Genomic DNA, 11,793 nt, shown 5'->3' with positions numbered 1-11,793 from the left:
CTGCGCCTTTCCCAGAACAAGTGGAAATACCTCAGCGATGCACCGTGAAAAGAGAAATGAGGAAAGAAGCAAATGAGGAAAGAAGCAAAGCTCCCAATGGGCCTCAGAATTCTCACACAAAGGACATCCAACACTTCAGAGGAGCATGCAGGCTAATAATGCTGCTTTTGCTGCCTTTAGTCTAACATGAGCACAAGCCAGATGACTCATAGATCAAACTGATCATTAGATTTTGTTATAGAACATAAATATCTCAAATTAATTCTTAAAAAGGACCTTCAAGACAAAGGTGCAGATCTAACAACCCACCAAACAAGTTAACATGATGTCATGAGACAAATAAAAAAAAAACTGGAGAAACTGGAGACGACTTATTCAGATCCTTTACTTAAGCAAAAGTAACAATACCACAATGTAAAAATACACTGTCACAAGTAAAAGTCAGTTAGCGTACAGAAGTATTATCAGCAAAATGCAAAAGTAAAAGTACTCATGCAGAATGGCCCTTTTCAACATGTCCTATATAATATATATTATACTGTTGGATTATTATTATTGATGCATTAACATTTAAGCAGCATTTTAATGTTGTTGCTGTTCGAGGAAGAGCTCATTTTAACTGCTTCATATAAAAAAGTGCACTATTTACCCCAGAAATGTAGTGGAGTAGAAGTATAAGGAAACATAAAAATTAAAATATTCAAATAAAGTACAAGTACCACAACAAGAGTCATAAGTCAAAGTGGGACACCGAATATGCAAAAATTGTAAATGTATCCTATATATAATGTATTTTTCAGGAGGAGTAGGATGTGTCTAAATCAGATGACAAAGTGATAAATTGGCAAATTACATGCATATCATCGAACGATGCCATGGACTTTATCCATGTAATGAATTAGTTAAAATGTTTGCTTTAAACCAAATTCACAACTCTAATGACTCCTGTTTGTTTTATTTTATTTTATTCTGAAGGCTGTGGCTGAGAACGCAAAGCCGGAAGTAGTCACAGGATACAGGAAACTGTCGCTGCAGTCCAGCTGCTGTAAACTGTAAGTTACCATTTTCTCTAAGATATTTTTCTCTCAAAGATTCAAGTAGAGTCGAAGTAATTGTGTTAGGACATGTGATAATGTAAGCGGTTTGTACGACTACGACGAACATAAATGACAGCCACTGCTAACCCTTCTGACATAACAAATAGCTAGCTTGCTAGCGAACGCATATTAGCTTAAGCTAATATTAGATGTCAAATTTGTCAACAAAGCTGATATCCCTTTCTCTAAAATCAGTGATTTGTTGTTTGGTACGTTTCACCGGGCGCCTGTAACGATAGTCGATGATAGTAGAAACAGGTGAGGGATGCGCCTACTGTTGCACCGTCTTAACGCCAATACGATTAGCTCAACCTAACTCCACTGAGATAAATGTCAATTTAAAGGTGATGTTGCCTTGTTTGTGTAGGAGAACACATTTTAAGGTTCCTGATAGCCGTTAAATTCGGCGTATCTAGCTGTGGTCACTTGTTTTATAACTGCTTTATTTTATAAATGCACCATAAGTTAGATATACTCCATCTTTCTTTTTCTATATTTTTGTCTTTTTTTTTTTTACTTGTCTCCAAGTAGTGAGTCATATAGACTTTATTCCTACAGTCAGTATACTATTTTAAAAGAATTGTCTGTAATACTCGTGTAACTAAAAAATGACCAGTGGTGGAAAAAGTATCCAGATCCTTTACTTAGGCTAATTAAAAGCACTAATATCACACTGCAGAAATACCTGTTACAAGTAAAACTACTGCATTGAAAATGTTACTGAAGTAAAAGTATGTAATATAAACAGGAAAATGTACTCTTACTGTTGCTTAAAAATGTTCCCTGTGACTGTATATTATATAATTAGATTATTATTACTCAAGGATTAATGTAAAAGCAGGATTTTACTGTTGTAGTTGGTTGAGGTGGAGCTCATTTTGAATAGGAATCTGCTAATTATTTTCTCCATTAATCGATTGATTGTTTGGTTTGTAAAAATTCTGAAAATAGAGAGAAATTCCGTCACAATTGCCCAGAGCCCAAAGTGACTACTTCACAATGTTTTGTTTGTTTTGTCCAACCAACTGGCCAAACATCAAAATTATTAAAAAATACATTCAAATTAGAGCCCGACCGACACCGGTTTTAGATGGGAAACATTCACTGATTACCAACAGGCCGGTCGATATAGTGAATTTTTGAGCTGGAATGAAAATAGACCTTTTCTATGTGGATCGTGCACCAATATGCCTAGGCAAAGTTACTCAAAAGGCTGCTTTCTTAAACAAATGGCTTTATTAAAGAATATTTAAGTTAAATATTCTGAAGTACAGTACTAAATGTACTTAAGTTAAAATGTACTGAAGTACAGTACTAAATGTACTTAACGTTCAACGTATCCAGTGAAAAAACAGGCTCCTGTGACTCCAATATGGGGACGTTATTTATTTACTTTCCAGCATTTCATCTCACCAACTAGGTAACAACGTAGCGTGAAGTCAACACTCAACAGACTCAAACCACCACCGGACCGTCGTCTGCTGAGCTGCAGAATGATGAAGAGATGCTCTGATGCTTACCGTGTTGCTAGCTACACATCCTGCGTCACAGACGCGTTAAAATCTAAAAGGACGCGTCCAGGACTGCGCCATATTTTTCCCTGATAATGCTACATTGTGAACAACAAATCCATTTTGAAATCATAGAAATAAGCAAAAGACACTCCGCTGTTAAAAAGAAAAACTGCCTTTTTAGTACCGTGGTGTTTATATACATGTCGCTGCTGATTGCGTAACACCTCTGACACACCCACCAAATGAGAGAAAACATACCTCAAAACCTGTTGCGCATCGTTTCCAGGAAACATGTCATTCAACCCGGAAACCGTAGCAAAACGGTGCAAACCGTTTTCAGATTGAACGCGCCCCATTTTACTTGTATGACGCAAGTTCTTGAGAGCTGCTTCTTCGCTCTCATTTTACACTGCCCGCCACTGTAGTAACAGCGCACTCTGCTGGATAAACTTTGTAGTGACACCAACATATTAACACAAGCCTTTCTTTCCCTGAAAGAAAACAGTTTTTTATCGGCTCATATCGGATAACATACGCCGATACGATAGATGTGCAAAAGGCCAATATCGGCCGATAATATCGGCTGACTGATAAATCGGTCGGGCTGTAATTAAAATAATTAAAAGGAAAAGCTGCAAATCTTCACATTTGTGAAGCTGGAACCATGTAATGTTTTTACATGAAAAATGACTTAAACAATGATATTTGCCAATTCATTTTCTATCAATCGACTAATTGATTGACTAATTGTTTCAGTTGTACTTTTAAACTTTTGGGTAGTTTAATTTATAACAACACATCATATTTTATGAGCTCTTCATATGTTTTGTGTGTAAAAATCTTAATTTGTAAAGTAACCACCAGTAGTAACTAAAGCTGTCAGATAAATGTAGTGGAGTAAAAAGTACAATATTTCCCTCTGAGATGTAGTGGAGTAGACGTAGAAAGTGGCATGAAAAGAAAATACTTAAGTAAAGTACTCAAGTACCGTACAGTACTTGAGTTTGTACTTAGTTACTTTCCACCACTGAAAATAACACTTGACTCAACAGCAACTTGTCTTTCCAAACAACTATGTCCCGATTATTCGGGAGAAAGTCAGTTAAAGAGTGTTGTATGCATGAGAGAACCTGCAGTCATTGCCAGGGGGCATGATTTCTCTCCCAACTTCTATAAACACTGTGCAATCCTTTCCAATAAAAATACATTAAGTAACTGCTTTTTAATACAGAAATAATGATTGCCTATAAGGGGCTCTATTAAAAACGACGAAAATATACTGGAATTAACACCTTGCTTGGATACTTGGAAACCATCGAATCCATTCCATCGAATGTATACAGAAATTATCACAACAAATGACCTCGTATGACTCAGAAAGACAGCCTTCCATTGATTGGAGGACACTTTGATGAGGATAAACATAAGAATAATGAGGTTTTTAAAACACAAGTTGTTATTGCATCACTACTTCATTGATTGTAGATGACAAATTATTGGTTTATAGTTAATGTCCAATCACATTAACATTCCATTAAGCAACTTGATTGCAAGTATAACAGTTTTCAACCTTGTCTCACTGCCATGACTTTGTCATACAAAGATAGATAATTATCTATACTGAACCAAGTCATTTGGCTTGTTGGCTTGTTGTGGAAACTGGATATCAGTCCCCCTCTCCATGAATGATCTTGCTATTTTTTTGTGTAACATTGTCTCAGTCTGCTCATTTAAGCTATGCCTAGGTGGGAATGATGTCTCCTCTTTGCCCCCACACAAACAGTGTGCTTATCTCTCATGAGTACGTTTAAGAGGCAAAATTGCATGCCACTACGAGGCTTCAGTGAAAAGCTTGGAACTGTAGAAATTGTTTATATTTTATGTGTTATAAGCTGCCATTAATTCTGATTTCAGTTAATTGCTGCATCTATAAGGCTTACAAGAGTTTTATGAAGGAGTTGTTGCTTCTCTTCTGTATTGTGAAATATGCAATATGAAAAATAATTTTCATTATTGATAAATCTGCTGATTATTTTCTTGATTAATCAATTGATCAATTTGTCTATACAATGTCAGAAAATAGTGAAAAATGCCTGCTATAATTTCCCAAAAATCAAGGAGATGTATTCAGAATTCTTGTTTTATTCGACCATCAGTCTAAAACCCGAAGATATTCAGTTTGCTTTCATATATGACAAAAAAGCTATATATCTTCACATTGGAGAAGCTGGAACTAAATGAATATGTGGTTTGAAACACCCGGGCCTACATCGAACTGTTATAGAACTGATCAGATTCAAGTTTGATGTCTGGTCTTGTTAGTTGTTGCGGGTCGAGGCAGTGGCTACTCCCACGTTCTGTGATGTAAAATTACTGTTTTTGTCAAAGGATTTTGGTGTTGGCTTTGGAGAGAGCAATATAATGCGTCAGTTTCCTGTCGGAATGGCTGTCTGACAGCAAGGTAAGGCGGTGAAAATATTCTAAATATAGCGTACTGATATTGATTTTTTTAGGTGGGCCTTTTATAGGTGCTGCCCGTCCACAGCAGGGCATTGCTTAGCTTCCGTGCTGGCACTCCTGTCTGCTTCTCCAAACTGGGGTTGTGCCAACTGCTGTCAAAAGACTGTGGATCTGTTTTTTTTTTTTTATAGCTTTAGTACTTTTGATACAATTAATGGAGATCGTATCGGTTTAAACACGTGGTATCGAAAAAGTATCAAAGTAGCGATACTTTTGACAACTGTAGTCCTAAAAGTGTTTATAGAAACCAAATTTAGTTGCAGTGAGCAGTTATAACGTGAGCCCAGCTTCTTTTGTTTTAGAAAGGTTAGATCAAGCCTATGTTGCTCTGAAACCAAGAAAGCACCATTTCAGCTGTGGTTGCACATACAGCTGTTTTCTAGGAGGTCTTAAGGTTAAGATATTACTTACTTAAAAAAAACTTTAAGTCCTCCTTTTTGTGATTTAGACACTTAACTCAGCCTCATTAAGTCTAGTGTTTTCAAACAGAACAGAGTCTAAGCCTCTTTAATCCTACTCTTGTGTACTTTTGTAAAATATTGTTATAACATACTTTCTTTAAATAGGCTTTTCAGGGCAAACAGTACCTTACCATGTGTGTTTGTTCAACTGATTGATTATGTGAGAGAGTGAATGAGAGCAACTGATTGACAGGTCGATTGCAGGCAGGCGCTATGTCCCAGGAATAAGTTGTCATTGAGCTCCTCCATCATTTGTGTCGACATCCATGTTAGCAAGTCCTCAGCCTTTCTGTGAGAGCCTACAGACCTCTGTGTATCTCCTTCTCTTCCCCAAAGTCAGCACTGCTTGGCTGGGGTATGGCGGGGGCAAGGCTACACTGATCCTTTTCCTGCCCCCCTCCTGGGGCTCTAATTGAAAAATTTGGGTGGCCCTGCTTGTTTGTTTTGGTGGAATGTGGTGGGTTGTGTTTTTTGAGGCTTTTCCTCAGTGCCGCTGCTCCATAGACCTCGTGGGTGAATCGAGCAACAGGGTCAGGCCCAGCCTTGTTTGTGAAGCGGCACTTCTCTCTCACCCCTGTCTGCTCTCCGCAGTCTGCCCCACCTGGTAGCCTCCTCCCTGCTGACAGGCTTGCTGGGCCACTGGTTTTCACAGTATGGTTTCTGTGACCCAGTCAGTCCTGGACAGACAGACAGAGGAGCTTTGGGCTGGGAAAACAGATCACAGCACAACTCAAAGAGACAAGCCCTGTACTAATGGAGTCAGCAAGATTCCGACTTGTTGAAACAATTAGTTGATTAGAGAGTGACACAATTTGACATATATAATCGATTAATCGTTTAATTAGTTTTCCTTGGTTTCAGCTTCTTAATTGCAAGGACTTGGTGCTTCTTGTTGTGTTATGTGTTAGTAAGCTAAATGTTTAGGTTTTAGGCTTGTTAGTCAACCATTTTAAGTATTTTCACTATTTTCTGACATTTTATTGACCAAATGATCATTTAATAAGTAAAATAATTGTTAATTGCAGCCCTAGTTGATTATTTAATTAGTAAATTTCCAGTAATCCCATAACAGTAATCATTGTCACCAACAATTTTGATAATTTATTATGCCTTGTAGTTCTCAAAAATGCTAAACATTTGATGGTTTCTTTGTTTTATATTGTAAATTGAATTCCTTTTGGTTTTGGACAGTTGGACTGACAAACAATTTTAGGATTACTTTTTTACAATTTTTTGACATTTAATAACACCTATTAATTGAGTCAATGGTCATGTACCATTTGACATCATGGTAGAGAAGTGAAAAATAGAGCCTGATTTTAAAAAATACAGAAATTACCATGTAAGAAAGAACAGACTCACACAATGTTGCTATGTTCTATTTATTTATTATTCCTTTATTTATGCAGGGGGACCTTATGATTTATGATTACCTTATTTAGGATTGTTTGTTTGTTTGTTTTCCACTAAAAAGGATGTTCACTTAAAAAGATGTGTCCTATCTGTGATGCAATAAAAATATTTGTTTCTTAACAAAATGTAAGGTAAATAGATTCTAGTATGTTTTAGTGCAAGTTTAAGAGTTTTAAGCATATTTTGATGATTATCGGGATAATATCGTGAATGGCAATTCATTTGCCAAGGATAACCGTGACATGAAATTTTTTATATCGTCCCATGCCTAATTCTCACGCTGGTGATGTGTTTTTTATGTAAAGCAGATGGGCCAGCAGTGTTATAGCCTTCCTTATGAAGGTTCAAATCTCTCCATTTCGCCATGTCATTGGGCAAAGCCGCCTGTCTCCAGTCTCTTAATCCTCTGAAAACATCTTCCTGCATTTGCAGGCCTGTACTTCATATTTCTGTTTATTGTTCCAGGATTTTTATATGGGAAATTGGGGACTTCACTTCGTTAGGCCTAACTCTGAAAAGCACTTGAGACTGACAAACAAACAAACAGACAGCCCTAAAGATAACAAAGCCTGTGGGCAGACATCATGAGGGTCAGATAGTGAGCCAGAGGGACACATCTGATCACTCTGTCCTCTTTCTCTGTCACGAAAGACTCTCCCTAAATGCTGGGGCTGGCTGCTGACTCATTATGGAAGAACTCCGTGACTGGACAGTGGTCGCAGCATTTGTTTTCAAACAGAACCCACACAGTTCATGTTATTTATGATCTTTTTATGTGAAATATGATCCAGTTGACACATATTATGTTCAATTTTTCAGCTACATTGCCCTGTCCACATCTTAGAGGCATGTGGCGGTCTGGGTGTGAACGAACACTGTGGAGGATTGTTCAAAGCCTCGCCCAGCCTGTATGATCAGACCACTCATCTCAGGCTGGGTGATGTTTGGCCCGCTCTGTCCATTCAGAGGAGTCGGGGGGGTCTTTGATGGAATCTGATGTTTGTGTAATGTTGGGGAGCACGGAGTGAAATGGCTGCTCTGATGGGAGACGGAGGGGGTGAGGGTGATGAACTGTCTTAAATGGGTCCCTTTGTGCCCTCTAAACTCATTACACTCTCTCTTACACACACATCCACACACAGACACACTTGCCAATCACTGCCATATGCGAGTCACCTTTGAGCTCAGAGCAGCATATGATCTAAGGTATGAACGCCTTATTCATGAGATAGTCCCCATGTCCGTGGTGCTGCAGAGAGTTTGTCATGTTTAGAAGTTGTTGAAATAAAAAGCTAGCCATAGGTCAGAGTTTGGAGGGCTTGTTGGTGTATGAGCTAAGTGGAGGTTTGGTGCATTACTTGGAAGACTATTAAGATTCTTGTTATCCAGACCAGATGTTTGTCTTAGGTTTACCTTCTTCCCTTTATTTGATAGTATAGAGTGGAGACAGACAAGAAATAGGGAGAGAATGGGGGGGGGGGAGACATGCAGCAAAGCTCCCTGAACCCGGGACATTGCAATTACGTGGCTTGAGTCTTAGATAAGGTCGATTGATAATTTTAGATCTACAACTAACAAATATTATCGTTTCTGATTAATCAGTCATTTGTTTATTTATCAATTAATTTTTTTGTGTATAAAATGTCAGAAAATAGTGAAAGACGTCCATCACAAAGTCTTATTTTTACTGACCAACAGTCTAAAACCTTATAAACCTTGCCTTATAAATTACTTTAACAAAAAATGATGTTGGTTAATTTTCTGTCATCATATATTGTTGTAAAGATTATTGTTTTTGCTAAATTCTGTTGTCCAAATGAATGATTCCAAGCAAATTGTAATTAAAACCCGCAAAATTAATTCATGTTTTTGGTTTACATTTGTAAAGACTTTTGTCTGATGTACTGGACAACAGTGAAGCACAGTTAATGGCAATCAACATAAATAATTGTATATGTGATTTGCCCTATTATTGCCCTATATGATTTATTTTTATATTAGAAATAGTTTTTTTTTAATATTGTGATAGTGATTTCATCCATATAAGTACATCTTTATTTGCTGTTTTATTTGTAGTAAAAACTGAACCATACTATTCATCACAGCTTATAACCAATTAAAAATAAATTGATCCTATATGGAAAATGTAGTTTCCTGTTTACTGTAAATGCTCTTCCCTGCAAGCCAGCACGGTGTGCTTAAAACACACTTGTGTGATGGGTCAGACAGTTTACCGGTGAAAAGGGAACGCTCGATGTGATGCATCAAAGCGTGTACTCGAAACGCAAATCATCAGTATCACAAGCTTGATAAATTAAGTAAGCCGAAATCGTAATTGTGATTATGAAATGGTTTTCTACTATAGTAGTCTTTTCTGATGCGTGCTGCCAATGCTCTCTAAACCCTGTGTTAACCCCAGTAGAAGGGGAAAATCCACTACATGTCCTAATCTGAAAATCTGGGTGTCTACATGACACGTCATCAAGTCACTAGCAAGTACAGTGGGACTGAACTCAGTTTTCCTTTTTTATGAACAAGAAATCCATTGCTGCCATCTAGACCAGACCCTTGAGCACAGCATTTTTGGGGTGTACTGCGGCATGTGGAAATTGAATGGTTTCATGTGACAAAAAGATTAGTTTAGAGCTTTAATGAAAAGTCTTTCCTTTGTGTCTGCGTACTCCAGCACAAGGCCAAGGAAGGGTTGTCACTTATTAGCAGTGCTGCAAGAAGATCCCAAGCCTCAGACTTCCACAGCTACCACACAGATTAGAGCCAACCCTGCTGTTTGTTAGTTAGCCTCCAAAGAAAACAAACCTGCCTTTTTAGTCCTATTACCAGAGAGAGAGGTTGGAGTTGGGGCTGGGAGCTAACAGCATCATGGAAGAGTTGGAAGAGAATCGAGCGAGAGAAAAGGGGCTAAATCTGGTTGTGTGTTGTCATTGATTAAATCTATACTTCACAGTATGACATGGCTTGACACATGTTGGAAGAAAGTGGGGTATAATCTTATGGGGATCCTTGGATGCCCCCTAGAGGTAAATACCTTTATCCTTCTTGTGGAAAATGCAGCCTACCTCATAAGTTTCCAGTTGGAGCTTCAGAAACCTCTTCTTTTGTTTTCGTCTCCATGCTGCTTTGAGGAAAAATTCATTCAGATAGGCCCCAGTCTCTTGTATAAAGTTATAGTTTCTTTTACCTATTTTACAGGGTATTTGTGATGGTGTGTGACACGAAACTTGTGCAAGAGTCCCCTTGGTTTCTGCGTGACTTGGTTTGCATGTGTGTCTGCATGCTGGTGTTATAGAGAGGGGTCTGGGCAGTGTTCCCGTGTCCATGCACAGCCCCCAGAGTAAAGTAAACACAGCGGCTCTTTTCTCATCCCAGCCGTCAGCAGGCTCTCCCCAGGCCCGCGCCAGAGACCACACACCCAGACCACACACACACACACACACACATACACACACATGCGCACACACACATATATATATATACACACACACACACTGCCCAGACCTCTCCGCAGATCCTTCCACATACTCGCATACACACAGACCACACAACACCAGCTCGGGCCCCTCGCACGCAACCTAGCTGAGCTGTCATTCTGCCCAGCGTGTATGTGTGTGTGTGTGTGTGGGCAGGCTATCTAGTGTTTGTGCACGTGTATTTCCAAGATGAGGGGGTGGGGGTGGGTAGGCTAGAAACACTCCTGGAAGCAGAATCAGAATTGTACAAAATAAAGATCCCAATCCTCTGCCCCTCGCCACTCCCACTCTAAACATATGGGATTGATGAAGGGTATACCAAGCTCGCTTGTTTTAGGTCTGTTAACCTCTTATCTTCTTCGTGTCAGATCCATAGCCCCTCCATTTCCTCTGACAAGCTGAGGGCAGCAGCAACAACATGAGGTAAATCCTGTTGGAGTTTTCTCATTAACTCCGGGATGTCGGGGCGATGGAGGGGGGTCCTGTGGCAGAAAAGTTTCCCAGAAAGTTTCCTACTCTTGGAGGTTTCTTAGTCAATACATGTGCTGCTGTCCCACTGCAGCTTTTTATGCTTATGTGTTTTTGTTGTGCCATGTGCCATTCTTTCCCCACAATTTTAAAACTGTTCAAGGACACTGTAATGAAAACCTGAGTTCTGAACTCTTGTGATATGTACTTAGCGCCATGAGGCAAATATTCAGCAGTTGATACATTGTGAGCTTGTGGGACTTCATTTTTACGGAGGTTTTCATATGGTTAGTACTGAAATGATTAATCTCTTAAATGATTTGTCAATTCATCAATCGATTTTATTGTGAATAATTTTGGTAACTGATTAATCCAGAGAGGTTCCCAACCTTTTTTGGCTCCAGACCCCTATTTTATTTTATTTTTATAACCCCAGCTATTTAAAATAAAGCTATGTCTTTGCTATTGGATACTTTTTAAATGACACACAGTTATTTTAATAAAGATTTATGATATAACATTTTACTTTACGCTATGTGACTTAGGAGTCCTACACTCAGTGGCCACTTTATTAGGTACACCTGTATAATCAGTTGCTATTCAGTACAGCAGCTCTGCCATAAACTCTATCTTTACAAAGTTTATAATGTTCAGTTTTTGATGATATTGTTGAAAATGTGTACATTCAATTATATGTTTATTACTGAGGTCATAGTTCGTGCTGGTGTCGTACTGGACTGCATTGTATTGAAATGTTTTCTAATTTTTTGTCCTTCCCATTTACGTACATGAACGGGACATAATATTAGAAACACCTTTAAATATTATGCAG

At 38.5% G+C, this 11,793-nt stretch overlaps 1 protein-coding gene across 1 annotated transcript in view; it reads left to right on the top strand.

The window, feature by feature from the left end:
- The first annotated feature begins 962 nt into the window (after positions 1-962).
- Positions 963-11,793, top strand: part of exoc2 (exocyst complex component 2) — a 47,999-nt gene continuing 37,168 nt past the window's right edge. The window contains exon 1 of the mRNA XM_044201033.1: positions 963-1,052. The gene's annotated coding sequence lies outside the window, so the exon portion shown is untranslated. The remainder of the gene's footprint in view (positions 1,053-11,793) is intronic.

Source organism: Siniperca chuatsi, linkage group LG6, assembly GCF_020085105.1.
Source record: "Siniperca chuatsi isolate FFG_IHB_CAS linkage group LG6, ASM2008510v1, whole genome shotgun sequence".
Lineage (NCBI taxonomy): Eukaryota > Metazoa > Chordata > Actinopteri > Centrarchiformes > Sinipercidae > Siniperca > Siniperca chuatsi.
The sequence above is the reverse complement of the archived record's forward strand: the minus strand, read 5'-3'. Positions and strand labels throughout refer to the sequence as shown.